At 39.3% G+C, this 14,693-nt stretch overlaps 1 protein-coding gene and 1 pseudogene across 1 annotated transcript in view; one reads left to right on the top strand and one right to left on the bottom strand.

The window, feature by feature from the left end:
• Positions 1-14,693, top strand: part of FARP1 (FERM, ARH/RhoGEF and pleckstrin domain protein 1) — a 280,577-nt gene that overhangs the window by 14,520 nt on the left and 251,364 nt on the right. The window lies entirely within an intron of this gene.
• Positions 2,414-2,532, bottom strand: LOC111741923 (annotated as a pseudogene).

Raw genomic sequence — 14,693 nt, 5'->3', positions numbered from 1 at the left:
TTTAGAAAATGCTTGCTTGAAAAAGTAATTATAAAATACACAAATCAGCACCTTTCGACTGGAATAGTGTAGAAAGCTTTTCTTTTTGAAGCGATCGTGATGTGGGATAAATGTAACTCTAGCTGTTAAATTGTAACTGAAAAGAAGGGTGGCTGAAAGAAATCTGGCATCTTCACCTCATTTTCTTTCTGTGCCTCCTTTATTTCACCCTTCCCCAACCTGCCCCCACCGCCATGCTGACCTATGTGTGTCCCTAAAACGAGCCACAGGAGCCCTTCTCTCACTCCCTCCATTTCTACACCTGCTGCCTCCTCTGCTGAGAATGCAAGGGCTTTCCACCCATTTCTCAGCTCTAACGCCCACCAGGCCCTGCCCACCTCCTTCCAGGGGCCTTTCCTAGGGCTGAGGTCTACTCCTGTGTGCTGAGCTGGACCTTCGTGTTTCTACTGGTGTCTTTTCCTTTCCTTGCTCTTTTTATTTATTTGAGTACTGACTTTTATTGAGCACTTGTAAGTCCCAGGCCGAATTCTAGGTGTTTAATGTGTACAGATTTATTTAATTCATCCCAACTGCCCTGACTTTTAATCCCAATTTTATATCAGAGGAAACTGAGGCACAGAAATGTTAAATGATTTGCCTGAGGTCACACAGCTTATAATTGGCAGAATCAGGGAAGAAGCTCAGAAAGTCTTTCCCCACTCACTGAGAGCAAGTTCTTAAGTATTTTACACCTCTGCATTCCCAGTGCCTGGCAAAGTGCCCTGAAAACAGTAGGTGCTCAATAAATATTTGTTAGAGCTAAACTCTTTTAAGAGGTAAACTTTGTCACAAGTCATTTCTTTGTAAAATGTAGTCTCACTTTGGCCTTCTACAGCATGATGAGGGTATGACTTTAATGCTATTCATTGTCTTGTGTCTGGGGGTCGCCTACCTCTTGTGATTATACTCTTGTTTTGCTACTTAAGAGATGAGCACATATGTTTAAAATTAAAATATATCTATGTAAGATATATATTCATGTGCATTGAGAAAACGGTTTTACCCATGGTTTTCTTTAGATAAGACTAATGCGAGTGTTTTTTATTTCTTGAACTTTTTTGTTTTTTCTAAATTTCCCCTAATGAATTTTTATTGCTTTTGTAATTAGCCAGCCACGTTATTTAAAATGACAAAGTAAACTATTTTTCAGACATAGAAGAAAAGGAAAACCTTTTAAGATTTTTTTCCCTAGAGATTATTAAGCCTGATATGTGTGAACAGTCATGTGAGACATAATTTGAGCATTGCAGATCTTTTCCTGCCATATTATTGAAACTATCTACTAGAAGACCATTTTCTTTTTCCTGGTGTTTCCAAGGCACATAACAAAGGAATATAGATGCTCCTGACACTTGGGTGAGAGAGAGGCAGATGATTATCTTCTAAGGGAGATGATTATCAAAAGGTATTTCTTTATTCTGGTTTGGAAGTTCAAGGTTGCCTGAGGTCTGTAGTCCAGATCAGTGGGGTGCTTTTGTTTCAGAGATAGAATGACTCATAAGCATGAATTCGTAAGCATTACTACCATTTGAGAATAGTAATTTCAAGGTCATGTAAATAAATCCTAGAGTCAGCATGATCAGCTCCAAAGTTGGTAGTAAGGCTCAATGGCTGCTACGGGGGGGAAGCAGCCATGGGGGAACGGTCGCTTCTCCCAGGCTTGTGTGTAAATTAGCAAAAACTGCAGGGGATAAACTGTCCAGGTGGTTTGATTCCTTTTATTTAAAAAATTACCATGCTTCACTGTGCAAGGAAAATGCTGAGAATCACAGGTTTGGGCTTCTAGTCGTGCCATGCTGCTGGGGCATCACCTGCCTGTTCACCTTGAGGAGCTAACCAGGGTGGCCATCATTTCTGTTTTCCAGTCCCCACTTGCTTTAACTCCCCCAGCGTTATTCAGCGCTAGGAATGGCCGTCATTTCTGAAGACCGAAGAGATGATAAGAAAAATCTGTCTTTAGGGCGATGGTATGGAAAATCTAATAACTCATCCAAACCATCTGAAAATTGCTTGAAAGTCAACCGAGTGAACTAGGCAGGCAAACAGCACATAGAACACATGGTCTGGCTTCTCCTTGGAATTGGGCTATCTGGTGTGAACTTCCAGCTGGCTTCATGCTAGGTGCTGTGCTAGAGAGTGTAGTTGGCACCCTGCCTATTTTTTTAATTTGATCATTTAGTCAGTGAGGAAGGTAGTATCTCCATTTTACAGAAGAGGAAACTGAGACTTAGATTATTGGGTAACGTGTCCAAGATCACACAGCTAATAAGTGAAATCAGGTTTTTCTAAAGTTTACTCTCTTTTTTTTAGGCAAGGCAACCCTTGACCACACAGATTGCAAGGACCTTGTCAGTTTACAGTCCCTTATTTTTTAAGCCTACAGCACCTGGTCTTTCTAGGTGGTCTCCTGTCCAAATACTAACCAGGCCCGACCCTGCTTAGCTTCCAAGATCAGACGGGGTCGGGCTTGTGCAGGGTGGCATGGCCGTAGGCTCTTCTTTGTGGCTCGGTTTGGGGTCTTTTTACTGGAGCATGCTGGAATGAGGATGTGGTGAGATTGATCCTGCAAGTTCAGGGTCACAGCCCATCTTTATTTAAAAATTGTGTTAATTTGTCTATCATGAATTTTTTTACTTGATTAAAAAATATTCATTAAAAATTAATTATAGAGCGTTTGATGCCTCTTTAAATTTTGTACCCAAAGTAAGTGCCTCACCTGCCTCACCTTAGTCCTAAGTAGCAAGCAGTTCTGCTATCAGAATGCTGGCAGCTTAATCAGCCAACGGAGGATTCCATCATTGTTTTCAGCACTGGGATACTGTTTTTTCCCCCTTTGTGGCATTTTGGGGGATGAATCAGTCTTAAAGACACGTGTTACCTTGGCTTTACCTCTGAAGACACTGCCCTGCCTCTGATAGACACAGCTGTCGGTACCACAGGTTACTCGGAGCAGTTTGGTTTTGAGAAACTGAAGCCCAGGTCAGATGAAGACCTACCTGTCAGTCACTGTAGCCAGGAAGCTGGGTTTTCTGTAGCTTGGTATTAATACTTTGGGGTGGGCAGTAGTGGGAGGGAGTTCTCTTTTTTAATCGAAGCCACATAATAAAAGAGCTGTGAAATGAGGCTTTGTCCAAATGCTGATGCCGGCTCTCTGGTAGGGAGATGCTGTTGGTCATTGGCCTGATGACAGGCCAGTGGAGCGCAAGGCGGCAGCGTGGGCCAGCCTGGTGCAGGGCAATGGCTGGCTGGCCCTCCCCTGCGCTGCTTGCAGAATGGCTTGGGTAGCCTGGGTGTCCTAAAGAGATCACAAGTCTAGCCTAATGTATTTTATGTTGGAATTGGCTGTGTTTAACCGAGTCTTTAAAAAAAATTAAGCATTTAAAAATAACATTATTTATTTTTGTGTGTCTTTTTAATTGCAAAAATAATAGAGTCATCATAGAAACTTTGAAAGGTGAAGACAAGTAGTCAGGCAACACGTACTCAGGTTGCTTTCTTCTTCATATTTGCCTGTATAGTTTTTCTTTTCCTTAATTAAAACAAATCGACTTTATTTTTTATAGCCGTTTTAGATTCACGGCAAAATGGATTAGAAAGTACAGAGGGCTCCCATATGTCCTCTGCCCTCCCTCATCATCAACATCCAGCATGTTAAATTTTTAGATTTTTTTACAATGTTTAATTTTTTCCAAGTTTATAGTATATTATACATATGTTTTGTGAATTTCTCCCCTCCTTAATCTTGCTTTAGTAATCCTTAAATTAATGTGATTAAGGCCAAAGCTCTCCTGAGGTCATTTCCTGTTGACCTTTCCTCAGAGGAATGCGGCTGAGCTCACAGTAGGGAGGGGTGGTCCCCAGATGACTTGCTTTTTGAATATTTATCATGTGGAGATTTCCCAGAATGTGCTCAGAAGTATTTAGGAGCTAAGAAAACTCCTCCCGCCCTGTCTCTCTCTTTTATCACTGGATTTTTTTTCTCAATGGCATTTGGGGGAGGGGTTTTGGGATCCATTTTCTATTAGAAGTGTTCAGCCTTCTTCACGAGTTAGAAAATAGAATTGTAGTAGGAGTGTTTCCAGAACAGTCTTGAGTGTTAAAGGAAACACCTAATTCTGATGGATGCTTCTGGCAGTTAAAACTGTGGGGCGTGCCTGTTTGCCAGCTTGAGGGCTACGAAGTGGTGCAGAATTTCCAAGGAAGCGGGTGAACGAGAATTGGGAATATGTCTGCTTTCTCAGTGCTGTGTTGCTGGAAAAAATCACCTTGCCCTTCTGTACCTGCAGATGCTGGTTTATTTTGTTCACTCTATAGCTGCTGCTAGCACAGGCCATGGCCCATTGTCGGTGGTCATTAAGTCTTTGATGAATGAAGGAAGATGAGACCCCTCCTTTGGGGGGTTCATGTTGGTAAAATTACCTTGAACCTTTCCGACCTCAGCTGACCTTCTCACCAGCAGTTTCACCCCCTTGGTCTGTAAAAGCCTTGAATTTATTGTCACACATTGATGGCAAATCCAAACTTATGCATCACCCTCTCCCTCAGACACTCTTCCTTTACTTTAGAGTACCTGTCCTTTAGCTTCTGGAGTTCATTTTCAGCCTCTCTCAGTATAGGCCCGGTTAGCCTCTCTTAACATTGGAGATTCTTTAACAGTGTTCTGTGAATGGCTGGGGCGCCTTGCAAATCAGGAGCTTCAAAATCGTAAAAACAAAACACCCAGTTAGAGGGGGAAAAGTCTTGTTTGGGGGCCACGATATCCTATATTGTTGGCCTGTAACTTAAACCTAACATGGGCTTTTCTAATACTTCTCATTACTCCTCTTTAACTGAACTCTGAGTAAATGACTGGATTGCTTGAGTCTATGAGTAATGTTGTTGGCACCAACTCCAGTAAATAGTCTTATTTTAGTGGACAGTTTGCCTAATGGCATTAAGGGGGAGGGGAGGGAAAGAAAGGACCAGGAAATTGACATATGGATATTCCGCCTCCATTAACATTTGTTGGTTTGATGGCCACCTTGTGAAGGCGTGCCATTTGTTTAAGCCATACAGAAGTTGGCTGAACATCTGGATTCTGTTTACCTGACAACCACTGAGCAGTTTCAGGGACTCTTGTTTTGAGAATGGGGCAAAGAGCACATTAATTTGAGACCAAAAGAGCCAGAAAGTCTGGGGTGTTCTTGGTGGGTTTATGTTGAAGTCAAAATCTCTTGATTCTTCCCAATTGAATTTCTGGACTCTTGATTTGTATTTGGTTACACAGCAAAGGGGCACATCTGTGGTCTTCGCTTTATATGCATTTTTACCAACTGCTATGAATCCAGTGGAGGCATTATGAATCAGTTAGAGAGCGTAGATATTTTTCAAAATATGAAACAAGCTCATATTCTTAATTGTTTTAAGAATTATATTGTATTCTTCATTGCTATTGTAGCTTCCTCCTCTGTTGTCTAATGTGTATTTTTGTGTGAGAAGGGAGTCTGCCTCTGTCTCTCTGAAATATAGCCAGTCTGTTGGGCCAAAATGTTCAGCAGTTACAGTTGTCCAAAGTGAGTAATATTATTCTTCTTTTAATCTTATCATTTATGTCCAAAATACTATGATGTTTAAGTTTGATTTAAATTTCTACTTCTGAGTTTTTTTTCTTTTGAATTTGTGTTATTTATCTTTTTTAAAATTTAAATTGTACTGCAACTTGGCACATTATGGTGATATGAAAGGAGATGAAATATTTTTTGAGAAACATCAGTGCTTTAAGATGAATTGTAACTACTGAAGTCTTAATAGATGTTGTGAACATGCCACTCCACAGTTGGACCAACATACCTTGGTTTTAAACACCACTAATTCAGAGTTCAAGGCTTTTTACTTTGTTTGACTGAAGTTTGTTTTAACACAATGCTTTGGGAACAAGGTTTGTTAAGCAAATAGTGAAAATAAAGTCATATGGGAAAAATTACTCTCTTTAAGAGATTTTTCCAATACTTTGGAAAGAATCATTCATGATTCTACGTAGACAACATAAATAGTAGCATATATTATATACTGTGTTGTATCGTTCTCTTCACTTAATACACCCTGAAGATTGTTCTGTGTGAGTAAATAAAGATCTCCCTCATCTTTTTTATTGGCACATAATATTCCATTTTATAGGGGTATCTTTAATTGTTTGTAAAGTTATCCCTGTTGATAGACATTTAGGTTGTTTTGAATATTTTGCTGTTATAAATAATGCTGCAGTGAAGATTCTTGTTGTCTCTTTGTGTGTATATCCGAAATATAAATTCTAGATCTGTGGTCAAAGGGTATGTTTGCTTTTAATGTCGATAGATACCACCATATTGTCCTCTAAAAGTTTATACTCATTTTTTTTTTTTTTAACCAACTCTTATGTAGTGCTTACTTTGTACTGGGAACTATTTCAGATGATTTACAAATATTAACTAATTGAATCCTCAGAGCAGCCCTTAGAGGTACTATCATTATCACAGCTTTATATATGAGAAAATTGAGGCACTAGGCATGATGTAAGCTGCCCAAGGGCCACATCCGGTAAGTGGCGGTTTGAATCTTAATCACATGCTAAACTGCCTGTTAGTTTTCATCTTTCTAAATCTGATAGTCAGTTTTTCTTAATTGTCATTGCGCATTTTTCTTCTTACTGGTTGAGGTTGGACATACTTTCAGTGTTGGCGAGCCATGTGGATTTTCTTGGCTTTAGGTCTACTACCTGTTCCTGTCTTTTGCTCATTTTTCTATTAGGTTGTAATTAAGTAAATATTAAGTTAATATTTTTCTTATTGATTTGTAGGTGTTCCTTTGCATATGGAGAAAATTACCTCTTCCTCAGATGTATTGCAAATGCTTTGTCCTACTCTGTACTTTGCTTTTTAGCTTTGTACTTTATCATCAGTGTTTTCCTTTATGACATCTGGGATCTAGGTCATGTTTAGAGAGATCTTCCTCAGTCTGAGGGCATTTTTTAAAAATCTCATGTTTTCTTAGAACTTTATGGTTTATTTTTTTTTTAATTTATGTTGCTTCAAAGAGTAATGTGGGATATAACTTTATTTTTTTTTTCTAATAATAATCTGTGGGAATGATGTGCAACTATACAAGAATAAAAAAGAAACCTCCCAATAGCTTAGTGCTTGGAGTCATGCTCTTGTAATAGACTCTGCTTTGACTATTGACCACGGAGCAGTGTGGCTCATGTTTATACCATGGCTGTTTTTCATTTTGCCCAATTTTGCTTTCCTTGGAGTTAATAATTCTCTAGCTTTTCCTTCGCTTCATTTTCCATATCTTATCCAATTCATTCCAAGACTCTCACCTCTTGCCTAAATACCTTTCAGTATATTCAAATTCATCAGGTGCTCAGATATTCTGTGTTTTATTCTTGAGATTTGTCTGGAAGTCTTCTGAGCTGCTCCAGTCTGGGCTGGGTTTCCCTCTGGCCTGCTCAGCGTCCTGCGGTCTGCCTCACGGTTGCCCCAGCCATTCCTTTGCTTCTGTCTCCCGATGTAGGAAATCTGGCCTGTCCCTCATTTTGGTGGAGCCCCTCTTTCAATGTGTAGGGAGTCCTCGTGGGCTAGGCGAAAGATCTGAAAACAAGATGAGTTGAAAGGCCATTTAAGAAGAAGTTAAAACTTTCAGGTCCTCTGTACTTCTTACTGTGGACAGTGACTTAGCTCTCTGAACCCTACCTCACCCGTGTTCTCCTTCCCTCCCCCTCCCACTGTGGTTACAGTGCAGTGTTTGGTGAACTCAGTAGTTGGCGTGTATGTTATCGTCATTGTGTGAAGTGTTTACTGCTGAGCCAGACTCTGTCTTATGATTGTTTTCTTCAAACACTTTGTTTTTCCTGGGGATAATTCATTTCTTAAAAATTTTCTTGATTTTATGTGTACACATTGCTAATTTCTTCCAAATCACTTCAACAGACCTGTCAATTTTCTTTCAGCTAATTTTTTAAAACACATTTAAAACACATTGGTGTTTTAAAACACCAACTTTAAAACACATCACATAGCATTCAGTTTTCCGTCTAATGTACCACTGTCTGTAGCACCCCCATCCTGTAACTCCTGTCTGAAATGAGTTGTATTCCAGGCCTAGTACACAACCATCATTCAGACACTTTCCTTCACTGGTCTCCTTTCCTCTACTCACTCTTTTCTGGATTCCATATCCTCTAATTTTATGGTTTACTCCATTTTTTTTTTTTTTTTTTGATAGAAGACATACTCCAGTAGCTTTCTCAGAAAGGTGCAAGGGAGCTAAATTTCTTTGAATCTTTGCCTGTAAAAATCTCTAATGTATCCTTAGATTTGTTTGATAATTTTACTGCATGTGGAATTGAACATATTAGCCTTGAAATTTTGAAGACATTGCTCTATTGTCTTCTGGCATCCTTTGTATGTGATTTATTTTCTTTCTCTTTCTCTCTGAAACATTTAAAAATATTCGCTTAATTAGTTTTTGGCATATATTCTAGTGGGTCCTTTTTAAATTACTTATGCTGGACATTTGCTTTTCTTTTTAGTCCGGAGACCCTGGTCTATCACTCTGGGACATTTCTTGAATTAAAAAAATTTATATGCGTATATATTTCTTAATTCTCTATTTCTGTAATTCCTATTATCCAAGTATAAGGCCTTTTAGATAATTCCTTATTATCTTCTTAAATTTCCATGTATTTATTTTTTGCTCTACTTGCTATGAAATTTCCTCCGACTAACTGTTCAGCTAACTATAGAAACAAAAATGTCAGTTATCTGCGTCATTAATTTCTAAGAGTTGTTGGCCTCTTTTCATAGCATCTCTCCCTGTACTTTGAGATATGATATTCTCTCTAGGAATATTAATTCTAGATTAAACAATTTTCCCCCCCTCTTCTCCCTATAACATCTGCTTGCTTTCAGAAGACCCTTTTTCTCCTCTGTGTTTTGGTCCCAACTTTTGTTTTATAGGCTTTCCTTAAATGTTTGCTGATCCTTGGCTATTTATTAAGAGCAGGTATTAAGAGTCAGTACAAAAATCTGATCTGAATCTCTGCACGTGGACAGGGCTTGTCAATTATTAATTTTTCTTTAAAGTGTGAAGCGGTGACTGGTATTTTTGTTAGAAGAAACCCACAAATGTCAATATTTCTGTTTGTTGAGATTCCCCAGAGAATAATTTCACCAGCTTTACCTGGAATAGGCCCGGGTAAGCTACAAGTTTTTGGAAGCAAGATGGAGGAAGGAGACTGTGGGTCCCATGGGGTAGTAGGTAGACTTTTCCTTAATTCCCACCACTTCTTACTGTGTTTTCAGCCATGAATCAGATCACTCTTTCTCATTGTGCCTGGTGTTATGTGACTTTCTGATCTCCCTGGTTCAATTTCTTTGGATAATAAAACTCTCTGTTGGCAGTTGGGGCAGATGTGGGAGAGGACCTGGGACCCCAAAGTTCATCTTCTTTGTATCTAACTTGCATCCTCTGTTCCACTCCACCACTCACCCTTCCCTTCAGCAGGAGCCTCCCTGGGACTGTGGGCAGGAACTAGCCTATCTGTTAGAACCCCTCTGAATATCACTTAGGGTACAAATCATCAGTTACTTCTCTCTGCTTCCCATCATCCAAGGGTTAGTTGCTTGTCTGCTCTCGTCTCTGCTGTGATATTTTTTTGTCCTTTTAAAAAGGTAGGTTTACTATCATTTTGGTAGGATTTTTGGTGGAAGAAGTGATGAAGGCATGTGGTTTATCTGCCCTGTTCAACTGAAAGTTCATTTTATTTTGCTAAGGTGCAATATAAGATGATCAAAATAATTACTGTAGAAGCAGTAATAATACCAGAATTGAATTATTAAAAATTTGTACAAAATTTTTATTTTCGAAGGATGCAGATTCATTCTGATATTTGTGAATTAGTTGAAGAGAATTTATATGATTTGTTATGTGATAGGTTTGCTGTTAAACATAGCTCTGCCTCTGCATGTATCTGCATGCTCATCATTCATATTTTTCTGTCCCTTTTTTCTCACTCTCACACAGAAAATTAAATACAGTCTGTCTGAAAGGTATTTTTTTCTGTTTTGTTTTGTTTTGTTTTGTTGTTTCTTTTTAAATCTCTTGACCACAGATGTTTTTACTCCGTGAGTGCTTGCCAGCCTCACATCAGTTTAGCAATTCTCTGCTGGATGGAACAAAGAGAAGATGTCACTGACAACTCAGGGACGTGGTAATCCTGCTGTGTTTTCTCTGCTTGGTGCTGTTCTTTTGGGTGGGGTGGGGAGAAGTATGAGAATTCTAGTTCTGATTAGCCATACATAAGACATTGCTGAGAAGGAATCGAGCAGATGCCAGGCTCCTGACTTAATTTTGGCTGCTTTGGGAGTTCTTGGTGGCCATGGGAAGTGATGGGAAAGAGGGAGAAACTGACAGAATAAGCAAGGTTCTGAAAATAGGGTGTTACAGGGGGTTGTGGGACTGGTCTCAGGCTACTTTACAATGCCATTGAGCGCTTATGTGACCCCCTCGGAATTTCCCCATGACCTCACCTCCCCAGGGATGGTAGCCAAAAGAATGGGAATTACAGGGCTGCCTCTAGCAGAGTACCCTTCAAATTCCCACAAAACTAACAGCTTCAGCATAAAGAAACAAAAAAATTACCTGTGAGCCCATAACCTGCCCACTTCCTGGTTTTTATATTTTTAATTTTTTAAAATTTTTTATTAGAACTTGGGCTAGTGCGGTAGTTTCCATGTTTACTTTTTTGGAGGTGGAGAAGCTGGAAAGAGAAGGAAGTGAGCTAATAACCAGCCTTTCAGTACAGTGCTGGCTTTTGCATTTCTTTGCACAGTATTTTGCCAGGCCCTTGACATTCATTTAAAGAAAAAAAATTCTTTCTCCTTGAACATCTGTGCAAAATCAGATAGGGTAGAGGATTTAGAGCCCGGTGAGAGTATGGGATAATTTAGCACATTTCTGAAAGCTGGAGTGAGAGACAGCAGATCCACTCTATTGTATTGCACTGGCAACCACCCAACAGCGAAGGCAGGCTGACAAATTGTGCCAGAAAGGTGCATTCATAGTGCTGCATAATCACATTTTGAAAAATGTGCATTAGATAAGTGGGAAAATCTGCATTCTGGCTGCTTCATAAATAAAAGTAGTTAAGGATGTCTTTCATTCTTATATTTAGTTCTGATGTTGGATATGCGTTTCAAGAAAAACAAACCCAATTCACTCAATCAGTTAGGCGTACAGCTCCTCTCAAATTCAGCTTCATTTCATTGCATTTTAGTCTTCTGCGTAGCTGTAAGCCAGGAAATCTCATGTTTAATTAGGTTGTTCTTGAGAGTTTTGTCGTTGCAAAGCAGGAGAGGAATTTTATGGGCAGTTGGCATAAGTAAAAAGTCAATGGCAGATCGTTCCATAGTTTGCTTAAATTTCAGGTGGTACTTATGAAAATTCCTTAGGAGGCATTTTGTATATTTCAGGATATCAATCAACCTGGGTAAAATTTCTTCAGGTTTTAATTTTCTTTTACTCTATGTTTTTGTCTCTCAGTCTGGAGTCTTTGGAGTCCTACAGGGTTTGCAACCCTGGATTGCAGGCCTGTAAGGTATTTTCGAGATTTGAGAAAGCCCATAACCAGATTCCCGCAGGCATGGGGGCCAGAAGTGGGCCTGGGGTGGGGGTCGCCTCGGTAAGTTCTCACAAATCAAGGAAAGCATCTAAGTGTTGTTTGGCTTGGCCAGATCTTTGTCACCTGGGTGTGGTAACAGGCACTCTCATGTTGACCAGAAAGACTTACTGACCAGCCACTACATGTACCTTTAATGAATGAAAAGGAAGTCGAGGTGGTTGTTGCTTTTTAACTGTAGCCTGGCAGATGTGTTCTTTGACTCGGAGATTCAGATTGGGGTGTGATGTGGTGAGAGACTAGTGAAAGGGACCATAATCCAGAGAAAATAGTATCAGTGACCACAGTCCCCACACTGCCCTCTTCACTTCCCCCCAGTTTGCTGTGACAGAGATGGCGCTGACAGGAAAGTGTTCTTATTCCCAGCTCTCAGTTATTTAAGCAAAAGCCAGGGACTCGCCACAGCTGTGATCTTGGAGTATGGTGATTGGAAGGACTCAGCTGCTAGTGGATGTCTGGATTCCACTGAAATTCTGGTTTTCTTCCTTCCAACTCCACAATGTATATTTCATATATTAAAAATACACAGAGTAAAGACTGGAAGGAAATTGACCAAAATGTTGACAACTTTTGTTTACCAGCAGTAAAACTACCAAATTTAGCCGCACTTTGCAATGATTGCCTTTCTGCTTTAATTTTGCAAGTGATCGATGATGAGACTTATTCTGTTTTTTTAAAGTAGGACAAAATATATATTTGTTTTAGTGTATATTTGGAATGTTTTCAAAGTTCGATGCCTCGAAACAGAAGTATAGCGGAGTCTAGCACGCCTCAGGAGTTCTAAAACACACCTCCAGTGTTGTGACAGAAACCCAAGTAAGAGTTGCAAAGAAAACCCTGGAGCAGAAGCTTATCACTGCCTGAAAGTTTCATATTTCTTCTTTTGTGCAAATTCCAAATGTTTTTGGAAGGCTTGAAAAGTGAGTAAAATCACCCTTTGACAGCTCTGGCAGAAGCTGAGCGATGGGGAGTAGACAGCGAGTCATTGTTCAGAAGCATTGTGCTGTTAGCTTTGGCAAAGACAGTTCTTAGAGAAAGCTCTACGAAATGACTTACTTCTTGGACCACTTGCACTCTCTGCCTTGTCTCCTAACCCAGTGCCATTTTCCCTCCTTGAATAATAACCAACACTTTTAGAGCACATACTATATATATCAGTCATGGTTCTAAGCATTTTATATATATTGCTTTTTCAAAACAACACTGAGAGGTAGATACTGTTACATATGAGGAAACTGAGGCATGGAGAGGTCAAGCAAATTGTTAAAGTCACACAGCTGATAATCGATAGAGCCATGATTTAAACCTAGGGCTGCTACTGGGTCTTTCCCCTTAAACACTACCCTGTCTCTGACTGAAACCTAGGCTGATGGGGATGGGTGGGTGTGATTCAAGGTTAAGGTCAGGTTGGGTCACTGTAGGGCAGCTAAATTAACTTTTTGCTAAGCAACCAGTCTTTTTTGAGGCACCTATTCTGTTGGCCATTCAAAAACAGGAAGTATAAGACATGGTTTCTGTCTTCAAGGAATTCACAGCCAAAATTGAGATGTGAGATGCGTTTCTATGAAAATTTGCATAATATATGACATAGTATCTTACAAAGAGCTCAACGTGGGTATGGAGGTTTGTGTTTGTCTTGGGAGAGGAATAAGTTGCTATCTTGTGAGGTGGAAATATACCCAGAAGTGGGATTTTTGAGCTCCAATAGCTCTTCAATCTTCTCCAATTGTTCTCCTAGCCCAGAAACAGACTTAAGTCTTTCTCATCTTAAAAATGAACAGAAAACTTTCTTCCTTAAACCATTTCCTATATTGACTGATTTCTTCACTCTCAGGTTTCTTGAAAGAATCTTCTTCATTTGCTGCTCAACTCCCTCGACTAACATTCGTTTTTTATGACATCCTGATAAGGCTTCCATTAGGGTCATTCCACTGCAATAGTGGTTGTCCTAAAACACATACACTTTTAAAAGATTTAAACTAATCTGTGCTCAGTGCAGAAAATAAAAAGCATGCACGTGCACGCACACACAAATATAAAGAAAAAGTAAGACATCTGTAATTCTATTCCCGAAAGTTCACCAATATTAATTTTCATGTATATTCTTTCTAGTATTCTTAACATCTAGTTGTTTATTGGCTGTCATATCACACAGCATATATAATTTTGCAGCCACTTAAAATTTTTCTTATGAAGGAAACACATGCACATATTTAAATAAAGGCTTATTTTATAATGAAAGTCAGCTGTCCCATGCCCTGCCCATCTACACTAATTCTTAATACCTAGGGGTAATTCATTTATTTTAATTCTTGTTTTTCTTGTGTTTAACTTCACAATTAAGTTTTGAAACAGTTTGTTTATATAATTTTGATTGATTACAGTTCTTAATCATTCAGCAGATGTATACTGTAAAGTGGTATGTGTAATTTCTTGATTTTTTTTTTTTTTCACATTTATGCTTTGTCTATTTACTAGTATGGAAGATGAAGGTTAACTCTTGCAAAGTTCTCCCAAACACTGCTGCTGTGGGATGAGGGAAAAGCTGTATGAGTTTCTATTCCTGGACCCCAAAGTATCCCCAATGGGAACAAGTGAGATGAATGAATTTACAGTTAAAGAACTATTGATCATTTGTCCGTTCTCTCTAAAGGATAGTAATTCTAGATTTTCCTTTCCTTCAGCTGTTTGATTGGTTCCCATCTTTAGTGTTAGAATTTTCCTCAAATATCTGGTTATTTTTAACTGTTTATGTGTGAGAATGAGGCACTTGAAATCTCATTGGCCTCGATGTGATTGAGTTGGAACTCATCTTTTTTTCTTGGGGACCTCCAGCTTCAATCTCCACCAGAGGGAAATGTCCTGCATCCGCCAGGCCACAATGGTAGAGGATTTTTCAGATCTCATCGGGTCTCTCATGTTCACTGCTCCCTGTTTTCAGTGCTATCTGATGCCTGCA

The sequence above is a fragment of the Pteropus vampyrus genome, unplaced genomic scaffold (assembly GCF_000151845.1).
Source record: "Pteropus vampyrus isolate Shadow unplaced genomic scaffold, Pvam_2.0 Scaffold83, whole genome shotgun sequence".
Lineage (NCBI taxonomy): Eukaryota > Metazoa > Chordata > Mammalia > Chiroptera > Pteropodidae > Pteropus > Pteropus vampyrus.
Note: the sequence above shows the minus strand (reverse complement) of the source record. Positions and strands in the feature narration are given on the sequence as shown.